Here is a 14,782-nt window from a genome sequence, read left to right on the forward strand (position 1 = left end):
AATCCTGCAAAAAAAAAAACCTGCAAAAAAACCCTTCAAGGGTCACTGAGCAAGTACCTCTATCTATCTCTTTCTCTCTATATCTATATCTATATCTGTATACATCTATATATCTATTTCTATATCTAGGGGCCCCGGTACACTGCTTTACCCAGGGGCCCATAATGTTGCTAAGATGGCCCTGCCCTCATATCCATTGTTTTTTTTTAAATGTTATATTGTTTAAGTTTGTATGGTTAGTGCAGTAGTTAGTAATGCATAGTTAGTAATGCATAGTGTAGGATGTTATATCTTGTACTTTATGACTTGAATTGTTCTTAAGTATGTATTGTGTGATTTTTGTGTTTTTATGCAAATAAAGATACTTTTTCAATCAAAAAAATAGAACATCACCATTGCTACAATCTACTATTAAAATATCATCAAGGCAACAGAGCAATACTCAGCTACATCAGTGATCCCAACATATTAAAGCAGCGCAGTGGCTAAGTGGTTAGCACTTCTGCCTTACAGCACTGGGGTCATGAGATCAGTTCCTGTCCATGGCCTTATATGTGAGGAGTTTGTATGTTTGTATGTACTCCCTGTATTTGCGTGGGCCTCCACCAGGTGCTCCGGTTTCCTCCCACAGTACAAAAACATATTGGTAGGTCAATTGGCTACTAACAATTTGACCCTAGTCTGTGTGTCTGTCTGGCTCTGTCTATGTGTTTGTGTGTGTGTGTGTGTGTGTGTGTGTGTTTGTGTGTGTTAAGGAATTTAGACTGTAAGCCCCAATGGGACAGGGACTGATGTGAGTGAGTTCTCTGTACAGCTCTGCAGAATTAGTGGCACTATATAAATAAATAGTAATAATAATAATAATAATAATAAATAATAATAATTAAAGGTTAGCTTACCACTTTGCAGTGCCAGTATAAGGGGATTTGCATGACCCGCACATCAGTTCATGTATGAGCAGTTTAATTGAAAGCCCAAACTTAGGCTTTCAGTTTCACTTAGAAAAATAAATAAACAAATAGTTAAAAATCTACTTAAATGATAAAAAATAGCTTTACAGAAATAGTTTCACAAGACCAGTGGGTGCCAATTTTTGCTTTGCAATAATATTTATTAAAATGCCTGTAGCAGAGCATTATAGTCATACATTTAAAAGGTATTTTGATACTTTATTTTAGCAGACACGTGCAGTATTTTTACTCAATAAGTGCTCAGACAGTGATCTTACTGTGTTTGGCTAATCTCCATTGCTTTGCAGTGATGTCTCTTCTCTCCTGACATCTTTGTATCTTTTTCAAGCTAGTCAAGCTGAAAAAGCAATGTCAATGCAGGGGTCAGAGGTCAACAGTAACAGCAGCCTGAAGTGTTATTCGTTCTGATACCATGACAAGACAGATACATTGTGGTGTGACTAAACTGATGCATGTTAAATTTGTTGCAAATTACAGGCATGATAGATATATGAATGGCTCATTGCAGCTGTCAGAGTGTTTCTATCACTCTTTCAGCCATGATGTTTGCACTGGTTTCCCTTTCCATGGACAGACTACTGACAAGCTAAGAAATGAGATATTTTATGTTGTGTGGTTTCTCAATGTTAAGGACAATTATAGTTAAAAGAAATAGATAAAAACGTGTCTCGACTAAAGAGTCAGTTACATTTTAGAGAAATAATAATGCAATCTAGTATGGACTTATACCCACTAGCATTTTTTAAATGTGTTTATAAGCTTTTTTTACTAGCATTATAAAACACAAAACAAAAATGACAATGGCCTTAAGAATACTCTTTATACATGAAAGTCAGAGTAGGTGTGTATGTATAGAGATATAATTACATTAATATTAATGCACTTTATAGAAAGGCGTTAATGAATGTAGATTAAGAATGAAAGTAGGGTGCTCACTATCAATTAATTTACCGTGTCCCCAGCTAGCGTGAAGATGCAGTTAAGGTTTAGCTAAAGAGAACAGGGTTTATAATTCGGAATGCAGAGCAACATTTACAAAGGGCAAGCAACCAGAGTCTTTATGCAATTGCTCATTAATGGAGCTATGGAACATCAATGACGTTTTACTGACTATGCTGCTAAACATGAGCAAATAAATGTATTTTGTGCTTTGAATAAGGGAGCTTAGTTTTTATTTCCCTAATATCAAGGTGGGAGAGGAATACAGAGAGAAAGACCAAATAGATTACTGTGATAATAGAGATATACTGATTATGGTACAATTTGTTCTTATATCTAATTATTGTTATACATACAGAGAGGAAGCAGAATTTTAGCATTTAGGCAAATTAAATGTGAAAAAGTGGTGGGATATACCTACATAGTCTACTCCTCGCCATTGTGCTGATTTAAAAGCAGAGATGCTGCACAGACTGTAAAACAGAAAACATCAATTAATTCAGGCATCTGATAGGTAATAAAATAAGAGTTAGTCTCAACTGTGCTCACATTTTCCAAAATGTCCCCAGGGACTTCTGCTAACTCATTATCAGTTTGAGTAGGATACACAAGTGTGCTGAATTTATGTGAGGCGTGTTTTTATTAGATGTTGTTTGAAGAGAGAGCATGTGGTAATTGACAAAGGCTGGTGGGAGGTGAGCCTAACAATGTTAGCATATTGCTCCATCTCCCTGTCGAGTCTCCATGGCAACCGCAGCCCGAATCCCCGGTGGTCTAGCAGGAAGTGGGACAGGACTCCAATATCTTGAATGCGCTACTGCGCATGCCCAGACCTCGATAACCAGAAGTTCGGCTTTCGCGCTGTCACTTCCATCCAGACAGTGAGGGGACAAGACGCAGCTGATAGCTGCAGTATAATAGTGTATAAAGCCCTCAAAGTCATATTTACCAACTTTTCGGAGTTGATGTCCGGGAGCCTCCCTGAGGCAGGTGGGCGTGCGGGGGGTGGGGCTCCAAATTTGCTTCATTTTGGCCCCACCCCGTGACGTAATGACGCAAATCGTGTCATTTTACAGCGGGGGCAGGGCCAAATGCTGCGATTCCGGGAGAATAGTGGCATTTTGACACAAATTCGGGCAGATGCAGGAGAATGCCACACTCTTGCAGGAGTCTGGGAGACCCACCCAAAATGCGGGAGTCTCACGGATATTCCGGGAAAGTTGGCAAGTATGCTCAAAGTACCTCTTAAGTGACCTGGAGGTTCCATAGACAATATAAGCAGAGTCTGTGCCCACAATACAGATACTGCACGGATGTGCAGCATATTAGAGAACCTGCAACTGCATCTGTATATATAAGTGTGCATTACCAACTGCATATCTACATATAATCTGTATTGCCTGAACTGCTGCTTTACTACAAGCAACTGTGAGTGACTGCATTCTACTGTTGTTATCATCTTTAATAAACAGCAACTTGTTTAAGAAACAAAAGCGCTGCTGATTAACATCCACATTAACACCACTGAACACCTGTATTAACATCAAAAGGTATAACCAACTGGTTATGGGCTCAGTACCGTGTGTTATGCTTATAGGTAAAGAACGATAACAGAAGTACGCAAGAATCAAAGGAAGCTAATATACTACAAAATAGTCCTTTATTCAGTACACAAAGAAAAATGCACAGAACAGGCGCCTGTATGACATTTGCTAAATTAAAAGGTTCTAAGAATTATGCAATGTGGAAATTTGCAATGCAAATGAAATTAATGCGGGAAAATTTGTGGAAAGTCACAGCAGATCCAGACGACAGTTCAAATATTGATGAGGTGAATAGAGTCATGGGCACCATAGGCTTAGCTGTAGAACAGCATGTGTATTCTATCATCAATGATACAAATTCAGCAAGTGAGATGTGGACTGCTCTGGAAAATGTGTATGAGGACAAAGGTCTGATGAGAAGGATAAACCTGAGGCGTACACTGTACGGGAGTAAATTGAGTACTTGTGAGAGTATGGATGAGTAAATAGACAAAATGCTGTCGATATCCCAGTTAATGGCATCTGTGGGAGCACAGGTGAACGACAAGGAAGTCGCAATGGCGATGCTGCAGAATCTCAAACTAGAGTATGATTTCCTTGTAATAGCTTTGGAGTTCAACGATATCCAATGTAAACAACAGAAATCGTGAGAGCTAAGCTGCTGCAATTTAAACAGATAATTCCTGTTGAGGCAAATGCTGAGAGTACCGCCCTAATCACAAAAAGTACGAAGTCCAAGAAGCTCAAGTTCAAATGCTTCATATGTAATAAGATGGGGCACAAGGCATCTGAATATAGGCTAAAAGTGTCAAGTAGTGCGCAACAGACGAAGCGTGAAAAACCTAATGAGTTAGCATTGAATGTAACAGATAGTCATAAGAAAGACTGTTGGTATATGGACTTGAGAACCATTAGACATTTTAGCTGCAATCAAAAATGGTTCACTATATTGAAACCATGTGATCCAGTTACAGTAAGGAGTCCGTGGAAAAGTTGCTTACTGCAACAAAAGTCCTGACTATCACAATCTGCCTGAATATAAAAGGTGTAACTATCGTCACAAATATTCAAGACTTCTTGTATGTACCAGAGTTGGGAACTGACCTTATCGCTATAAGCATCCTTGAGAGAAAAGGTTATGAGGTCAAATTTGCAGAGGGCAAATGTGTGGTTTTAAAACCAGAAAGGTACTGTAATTGCAACAGCAAAACCGGTGTAACCAGCTTTATGTCCTAGACACAGAAGAATGTCATGTAATGCCGGCTTTAGATAACAGTCAAGCAATGGAGCTGTGGCATAGGAGATTGGGTTATCTGGGATACAACAGGCATCACTGTGAGCAGTTCAGAGACTGACATGAGAGAGCTGCATAAATGGTAAGCAAACTCGTTGCCCCTTACCCAACTCAGCAACTAGAGCTGAAGCACCGCTAGCTTGAGCGCATACTGATGTGTGTGGTCCAATGGAGGTGAAATCGGTCATTGGCCACAGATACCTTCTGACACTCATTGATGACGCAACTAGGATAATGCAAGTCTATTTCATAACAGCAAAGAGTGAAGTCATAAAGAAAATTGTGGAATACAAGAGCCTTGTAGAGACTCAAACGGGTCTCTAAAAGCCTTGAGATCCGACAATGGCAGAGAATACGACAGCAGAACTTTAGCAGAATTCTTAATAAAATATGACATACAGCACTAAGTGACAATTGCCTACACACCAGAACAGAACAGTGTGAGTGAATGAGCTAACAGAACAATTGTTGAATTAGTACGGACTATGTTGAATGACGCAGGTCTGGAGAAAAGTTTTTGGTTGGAAGCAGTGTCCACTGCAGTCTACCATAAAAACCAAGTGCCCACAGTAGCTGTGAAAGGTAAAATGCCACTGGAGGCGTGGTCCGGGAAAAATCCAAGTGTCAATCATCTCTGTGTATTTGCTGTAAGGCATATGCACATATTCCTAAAAAGAAGCGACGTCAGTTAGATTCCAAATCAGTGTAGTGTATCATGCTTGGGTATTGCCAACAGAGTAAAGAATATAGACTTTGGGATATTAACAACAAACGTCTTAATTAATCCAGAGATGTGGTGTTTTCCAAAAACATGCCACCTAGTGGAGCAGTGGAACAGCAACCACAAGAAAAGTTAGTGACACTGGATTTTCAGGCAGCAGAAAGCGTGTCTGAGTCAGAAAATGCAATTGCGGATACCCAACCGGAAAGCAGAAGTTCTACGAGGAGTAACAAAGGTATTCCCCCGGGAGATATAGCGAGGAGTTCGCTAATCTAGCCTTTTGTGAACCGAAAAACATTAAAGAGGCAAAATCAAGCGACTACTGGGAATAGTGGAAAGCGGCCATTGATACAGATCTAGAGAAAGCTCTAGATGACAATCATACATGGACTGTAGTTGACAGGCCGAGTAACCACAAAACGATCAGAAACAAGTTGGTCTTTTGTAAGAAAATGAATGCGGACAATACCATTGCACGCTATAAAGTCCCCCTTGTTGCCAAGAGCTACACACAAAATTCCCGGGATCGACTACGGACAGATCTTCTCGCCTGTTGCCAAATATAGCACCCTGAGGTTAGTGATTGCCATCTCCACTATCCATTATTTATTGTATCAGCTTGACTTTGACTCTGCATTCTTGAATGGAGAATTGTTAGAGGAGATTTACGTGGAGTCACCTGAACACTACAACGAGGGTGTCTACCAAGAAGGTAAAGTCTGCCTCCTGAACATGTCCCTTTATGGTCTTAAACAAAGTGGTCAATGTTGGTACATAAAACTTGATGCTGTACTGCTAGACATGGACTTTAATAGGTCAGAGACTGATTATTGCTTGTATCACAAAACCATTGAGGAAAAGATGTTCTTCATAGTTGTGTAAGTTGATGATCTGTTCCTGAATGATGGAACTGTTACAGTTGATCAACAGACATACATCGATAATATGCTTACCAAGTATGGGATGTTTGACGCAAAACCAGCTAATATACCTTTGGATAAAGGCTTAAAAATGACAAAGGGAATGTCACCACCAAGCAGTGGAGAGATAGAGGAAATAAGTAAAATCCCAGAAATTATGTTGGAAGCTAATGTACGTAAGTTTTGGAACTTGCCCTGACATCACATATGCAGTGAGTCATGTGAGCCAATTTGCTATCAATCCAGGAAGGCGACACTGGATCGCAGTCAAAAGATTCCTAAGATACTTGAAAGGTAAGAGTTCTTTAAAGCTAGGATTTACTAAAACCAAGAATTCAACTTTAGAGACTTTCTGTGATGCCGATTGAGGATCTGATGAGGATGATTGTCGTTCCTACACAGGGTACCTGTTAGTCTTGGCAGGCGCAGCCGTCAGCTAGGCAAGTTGAAAACAGCCAACTGTTGCTCTATCCACCACTGAGGTGGAGTACATGGTACTCACAGAAACAGCAAAAGAAGCCTTATGGATAAAAGAGACTTTATGCAAAATTGGTCTTCTTAACCAAAGTGAGACCATAAACATTAAATGTGATAACTATAGAGCAATTGATTTATCTTCAAGTAAAAAGCACCATGGATGGTCCAAACACATTGCAATAAAACACCACTTCATCCGAGAGTTAGTGGAGAAGAAGTCTGTCAGTGTGAGTGTGAGCCAGTGAGGACAATCCTGCAGACATGTTAACGAAGGGATTGACATCAAAATTGCTAAATGTATTTCTGAAAAAATATGTTTGAGTAAGGTTGATATATTTCACCATATGCTTATTTTGTTTCACTTTACCCTTGAATTTCTCGTTACAGGAAAAGAGACTTTATTGAAATGTTTTATAGAGTAAGTTTTCTTTTTTGTGACAATCTGGACTGCGGGAGGAGGTTAGGCTTATTTTTTTTTACAAAAGTCAAGTATATTATGGTCTCGGAAATGTGTATTTGATGTGTGCAGGGGGCGGGTTGAAATTTTGCTTAGGGTGCGGAAGACCTTGCACTGTCCCTAGCAGTATAATAGTTTAGAAAGCCCTCAAAGTACCTCTTAAGTGATTCAGAAGCTCCCTAGACAATATAAAGAGAGTCTGTGCCCACAATACAAATACTGCACGGACATGCAGCATATTAGAGAACCTGCAACAGCATCTGTATATATTAGTGTGCATTACCAACTGAATATCTATATACAAGTGTGTACTACATAATCTGTATTTCCTGAACTGCTGCTGTACTACAACCAACTGTGAGTAACTGCACTCTACTATTGTTATCATTTTTAATAAACAGCAACCTGTTTAAGAAACAAAACCGTTGTGGATTAACATCCACATTAGCACAGCTGAACACCTTTATTAACATCAAAAGGCATAACCAACAAACAAAACAGTTCACAGTTGATTACTGGCACCCTTACCATTCCTCCTTTAGTCCATGTGTGGTGGCAGACGAGGAACTAGCGAACTGTGGGCCCAGCTGCAGAGTAGTGGGCAGGAAGGGAAGAGGGAACCGGGGCCCACAGCTCGCTAGTTCCAACTCTCTGCAACTGCCCCATTATCTCCATGGGCCCCAGTGCATCACACCTGCCACACTAATGGTAGTTCAGCCACTGTGTGGTGGCATAAACAAGCAGGCCATTACCATTTCCAATGGGGCTTGGTGTGAGACAGGATATGCAACTTAACCCTTTTCTAACACCCTAACTGTCCACCCTCAAAGGTGTTCTCTCCGAAATTCATGCAAGTAGGGGATGGTTAAAGTAGGCTTTGGCAACCTGGAAAGGTGTGTCCTGGATCACAACTACAAAACTCAGCGTAACCTAACTCTTGTTCTATGTGTATATGTAGACCAATCAGGAATTGAAAAAAATATTCAGCCAAAGTAGTTTGGCATCCATTGACAATGTGGGGGTATCTTTGTGTTGTTCTGTACAAAATTAAAAGTCTTCCTTGCAAACTACACTTCTTCCTAGGTGTTGGACCTTTAACTTTGGTTTATGTGTGGATAAATAATTAAATATTGGTCAAATTTATAAATACATATCAAGACAGCTGCATATAACTTTATCTTGTTACTAATAGCAAATAAATTAATTTATAAGTAGAGCAATATAATTTTTAACATACAAAGGGAAATTAATTGAAAAAGGATATTGTTATATTGCAAAGGAAGATGCATTGGAAATAATTACTGTGATTTAAAAAATATAAAACCTTAAAGGTCACTTTAAACTATCCATGTACATATAAGGTGCTTTGTTTAGTGGGTAAGTATGTAACATAGTTTAGATTATACTGGAAATGTATAATCATGAATGGGTACATTATAATTAATTATTACAGTCACTAATTATATCATAAAATGATATTGCTTATATGCAGACCCAATAACTACAATTCTTTCTACTACTGCATTGCTTTTTAGTATATTCTCTCTCATTTGTTTTTTTTTCTGCAGCAAATTATCCATTGAATTGTCAATTCAACCTGCTCTGTAACTCAATTGAGATTATTGACTCTGGGCATTTGGTATATTTTCAGCAACAGTAAATTTTCAAAACTTCATCTTGATACAGTCAGGCAAAATGAAAGGTAATATTCTTTATCTGCCAAGGATTGCTGCAGATCAACTGTTTTCATATTAACTTAAATAAGATTTAGTGTTTTCTGTCCTTCAGAGTGTTACAATTGAAAGTGATCAGGATCAATATCTCTGCCCCACAATGCAAGACCAGCTTTGTACATTGCAACTGGCAAGAGGTCTGCATTTAAAAATTTCAGTGTCAAATTAATTTCCATGTTATCTCCAAATTCAATTAACCATGAACCCTGTGGAAGTTTTAAAAAAAAGAGGCCGTCACCCAGTAGTGACAAATTGCTGTGTTTAGTGTGCATATCAAGGCATAGTGTTGAGCCTTGCTAATCTTCTCACTAATTCTCAATTACCGTAAAATGAAGTAATAAATCACAAAGACAGTGGATCGATGGAAATGTTGTTTTCAGGGTGATTGGCAGCTTCCCTTAAGGTTTTCTTCAAGTTGTTTTAAGATTACAGCTTTGTAAAGAGGAAGCGGGACAGCAAGCGAAGGTGGCTCTTGACTCCAGAATAATATATAGGCACACAGGCCTTTAGGGGATAGTATGGAAGGACAGCACCATTTTCAGCCCATCAGACATCCAATTTTTCTCCTTTTCATACCTGCTGTAGTAAATGAGAAACAAATTAAATTTCCCTCCACTCTCCCCACAGAAATCATTTAAATTTTTCATGGAAACTAATTTGTCCCTAGATAGATAGCACCTCATTCCATGGAAATATACTGTGTCACAGGGAAAAAAATTTGTGTCACTCTGGATTTGCCATTCTATGTAATGTCATTCAGAGCAGAACGATAAATGAGACCCTCTCGGAACACAATAGCAGTACCTTGAGCTCTGGTGCATTTGCATTGTGCTCCCTTCTCCATGGCATTCTCATATTTTCCCTGTTATTAATTTGCAGCCTGGGTTTTACATTCATGAGGCTGAGATTGAAATGTAAATGAGGCACAAAATAAGTAGTCAGCACTAGACCTGGCCAAGCATCCTATGTCATAGACTCATGGACGTACATGAAAATAGTTATCATTCAGAGAGATTAACAGCTCAGAACATCAATCACTGCTGCAAGGAAACAATGAATAAAAAATCCTCAACACGAGGAAGGAAATTACAACAGTTTAAAGTGGAAAAGGAATATGTAATAGATCCAACCTGTTGTTGCAGCAGGAGAATGGTTGTAATGAAAGGGGAGAAAAATCTGCATCCTATTAAGTCTTTCCTACTCGTTTTTTCCAATCACTTGTATTGAAATTATTCCATTTTTGTCATATCAATTTATCTGTTAGATGAGCTAAACCCATATATATAAAATACCTTTCCTACTGGCAAATAAGCCAGAAAATTCAATTTGTGGAATGTAGTACTGAATTAAATTCTTGAAAGCAATCATATAGATGAAAATAACAAAAACATATACCAACATTATAAGAATTGTATTGTGTGATGACATCACATAAAGAAAGCTATATAATTCTCTAAAACATATGTGTATGTAATATTTTGTTTTTGCTATATTTTTTCCACATAAAGATTTGCAATATGCCCACAAGAAAGAAAACATTGAACAATAAAGAATTATTGTTAATGCCAGTTTTGAGTGATACAAGTAAACAGGGGGAAAGGAAGGGTGATGGAAGGGAATATCTTTTATAATGATATAATACTAGGGTAATTTAGGATTATATATTAGGGTCACAAAACCCTTTCTAGCACTCCAGTTTCTCCAGGCCTCCAAAATATTTCCATGCATATTATTTAATTGAATTTTAAGCTGGTTTATTTATAAAAGTTTTTATTTTTGCCACTATTGACCAATGACCAATATGATTGCCAACATCATATGATTGCCAACAACATGTACCCTTTTCCAAACTTTAATTGAACAATTTTCAGATTCATTAAATAATACGGCTAAGTCTGGAGCTAAAGGTAGATATATCTGTGTCTTTAATCAATGTACAACTGTGTTTCCAAAATCTATTGGACATGTCCACCAAGCATGAAATAAGGAACATATGTTTTTACACTTAGAAAGCATAGAGGACTGCATTTAGTCATATATAATGGACCTTAAGAAGAAATAAGCCTGCACTCGGTTAATTCTATATTATAAACTTTACCAGCCATGGCAAAATAAATGCCCTATATGTATACAAAACAAAAAGACATTTGTCGGCGCTTGTCCTTAACACTGTATATATGTGTGTTTCTAGAAAAATGAAAATATGAGGAATTGGTTCATATTTTGAGCAAAACATTTAAGCCTGCATCCCAGCACCAAGGATACCTCATACAATTTTACATTTCATATCCCTATGCCTTTTTTCAAACAGGTACCCAACATTCCAGAATCCAGACAAGCAGCAACTAAGCTTAAGAAGCGAGCAGTAGCAGGTAGTATAAGCCCAAAGAGCAGGTAGGAGATAGCAGTACAGTCTGCCAACAGTTCTGAATCTGGTGGTGCAGTCCCAATTTTGGGTGACTGTCCCGTTCAGTCAGAACTTTGTCCCTATTGCAAGGACAGTTGGGAGGTATGTCCCGCTTCACATTGCTCTTCTTGTAAATAACAATCTTCCTGCACTAAACAGTAGTGAATGCAGCATTGCCCATATATTGCAAGAGGGTGGGAAAGGATTGGAGAGCAGCCTCCCACTGGCTAAAATAAAATCTCAAACACATTGCGCCAGAAGGAAAGAATAACACAGGCGAGGTGACTGCGGCAGTTATTCCTTCTTTTTTGAAGTCTGTAGTTACTGGCCACGCCTCTCTGGCTGACTACAAATCTTCAGTAGCACACCATTACTTTGCAGTGGCCCACACTATTTCAGGGGCCCCTACCGCTGTATTTCCCTGGTGGGCCCTTCATGTCCCTGTCCGACACTGTTAGTAGGATAATTGACTTCTGAAAAAATAAAACAGTGTCTGTGTCCGATTGGTAGGAAACACAGATTATAAATTCTACTGGGACAGGGACTGATGTGAATGATAAAATATTTTCTGTAGAGCACTGCGTACATATAGTCACTATGTAAACAACAGTTAATTATAATAGTTAATATAATATTATTTGCATAGGAGATGATTTCACATAATTCTTCTTTTGATCAAAGTTTTCTGTTAAGCATCACCTGTGAAGAAAAAAATATTGGTAGTGCAATGCACTTGTCAAGAGGGTATCCTGCAGAGACTGTTATGTACTCTCTTCATGCTCTGGTGAACAAATAGGATGTAAAGATGGTGGAGGTTGCTTATCCAGTGGCTGGAGAATTTCTTTTAGGCTGGATGCACTGTGTTTTTGAGACCTTACCACCTCATATCTCATGTCCTCTGTTTAGCTGTGTGTCTGTGTCTGTTACGATAGTGAAAAGGTCAAGAAATACAGCTCTTTGTTTAATTATAGATAATTGTATTATGTATTTTAATGTAATGTCTTTGGTATGTACCCTCAGGGTCGGACTGGCCCGCCGGTGGACCGGACTATCCACCGGTAGGCCCCAACCCTGAATCGCTCCCCTCTTCATTGGTGGGGGGAGCTAGAAACTTTAATAGTGAAAAAAAACAAAAACAAAAAAAACCTCACGTGACCGCAGCGCCGGCTCCGTTCGCACTGAATGCCGGGCGTGACGTCATCACGCCCGACGTTTAGTGAGGAGCGCTGACAAGACAGAGGAGAAGAAAAGGAAGAAGCAGATAGAAAAGGTAAGTGATAGGGGAGCATGGAACAGAAATAGGAGTATGGAATAGAGAAGGGGGAACATGGAACAGAGAAGGGGGAACATGGAATAGAGAAGGGGGAACATGGAACAGAGAAGGGGGAGCATGGAACAGAAATAGGAGTATGGAACAGAAATAGAAGTATGGAACAGAGAAGGGGGAACATGGAACAGAGAAGGGGGAGCATGGAACAGAAAAAGGAGTATGGAACAGAGAAGGGGGAACATGGAACAGAGAAGGGGGAGCATGGAACAGAGAAGGGGGAGCATGGAACAGAAATAGAAGTATGGAACAGAGAAGGGGGAACATGGAACAGAGAAGGGGGAGCATGGAACAGAAATAGGAGCATGGAACAGAGAAGGGGGAGCATGGCACAGTGAAGGGGGAGCATGGCAGAGTGAAGGGGGAGCATGGCAGAGTGAAGGGGGAGCACAGACAGTATGGCAGTGTGTGAAGGGGAGCCAGGAGAAGGAGGGAGAAAAGCAGCATGGAGGGTGCAGTGTGATTATAAGGAGGCACATCATGGTGATGAAGGGGCACAGTAATGTGTGTGTGATGGCACAACGGGCTTGTGGCAATGTAATGTGTGTGTGGTAGGTGGTGGCTAAATAATGGGTGCTATTTTCTTTGTAGGATGAAGATGGGGCAATTTAATTTTATAGTGGGGACTATTAATTTAAGATGGGGTGGTTTGGGCGCTATTAGTTGAATGTGGGGCTGAGTTTAGGAGCATGAGGTATATTTTTTTAAATGTGAATATGAATTATTTAATGGCAGTGACGGTTGCAGGAAATAGGTATATTTATTATATGTAAATGTGATTAATTTATTGCAGGGGCTGTCTGTTGGGAGGGAAATAGGTTTATTAAATGGGAATACTATTACTTTTATGTTGGGGCTGGAGGAAGTCCTAAGTATTAAATGTGGGTCCTATTGATTTAACGCCGGGGCTGGTTGGAATTTTCTAAATGTACCCATTATTTTTTCCAAATAGGACCCCTCAACATTCCAGGATCCAGACAAGCCGCAGCTAAAGAAACCAGCAGCCACAGGTGGTGACAAGAACAGGTAGGACAGTCTGTCAAATGTTCTGAGTCTAGTGCAGGCTTGGCTAACATGTGGCACTCCAGGTTTTGTGAAACTACAAGTCCCAGCATACCCTTCCAGCAATAGGCTGCTATATATTGGTAAAGCATGCTGAGGCTTGTAGTTTCACAACACCTTGAGTGCCACAGTTTAGTCAAGCCTGGTCTAGTGGGATAATCCCGATTTTTGGTGACTGTTCTGCCCAATCTAAGGTGCAGATCAAGACTGTACTCTTTATACACACTGCATTCTTTATATACTACACTATTATGCTAGCTGTCTTTTGTGGGCTGACCACTCCCCCTCTAATGTCTTGTCTCGCCTCTTTGATGGTTGGCCACACCCCCTCTGGTGGGCCCCTAGCGTTGCTGTCCCCTGGTGGGCCCTTGATACCCCAGTCCGACACTGTGTACCCTCTTCTGTTTAAATACGCTGTGAAAAACCACTCTGCTCTATAGCCACAGAATAATACTTGTCCCTAATTGTATGAAGAGTAACTCATCTGCTACCCCTCTGTATGTTTACCTGTGAAAAGCTAAGCACAGAAATAGACCAATCAGGCAGGTACTGGAACTCTACAGGCCATTTCTGCTTTTAAAAGACAGCTCCGCAAAACAACAAATTGACATTTACTACAGTGATAGTTGGATTTAGAGTGGCATAGAGATTTCAATCTTTGCCAGCTAACAGGGAAAGGACAATCGGTCCCTTGTCTACTGTCTTTGTTGAGTACTCTCTACAGGTCTTGGAGACCTGTGTGTCCACCAAATGTAGAGTGACAGTCACCCAGGACTGCTGCCTTGCTGGGAGCCTCAAAGTAGAAAGCTTCTGAGTCCTAGTAGAAGCTTGGATAGACAGCAATCCTTGAAAGTGCATAGGATACTGACGAGGTGTTTTTTTTTATACACTGCATACTGGAATTATCAGACTGTAGTGTGATTGTTGAGG

This window comes from Mixophyes fleayi, chromosome 2 (genome assembly GCF_038048845.1).
Source record: "Mixophyes fleayi isolate aMixFle1 chromosome 2, aMixFle1.hap1, whole genome shotgun sequence".
Lineage (NCBI taxonomy): Eukaryota > Metazoa > Chordata > Amphibia > Anura > Limnodynastidae > Mixophyes > Mixophyes fleayi.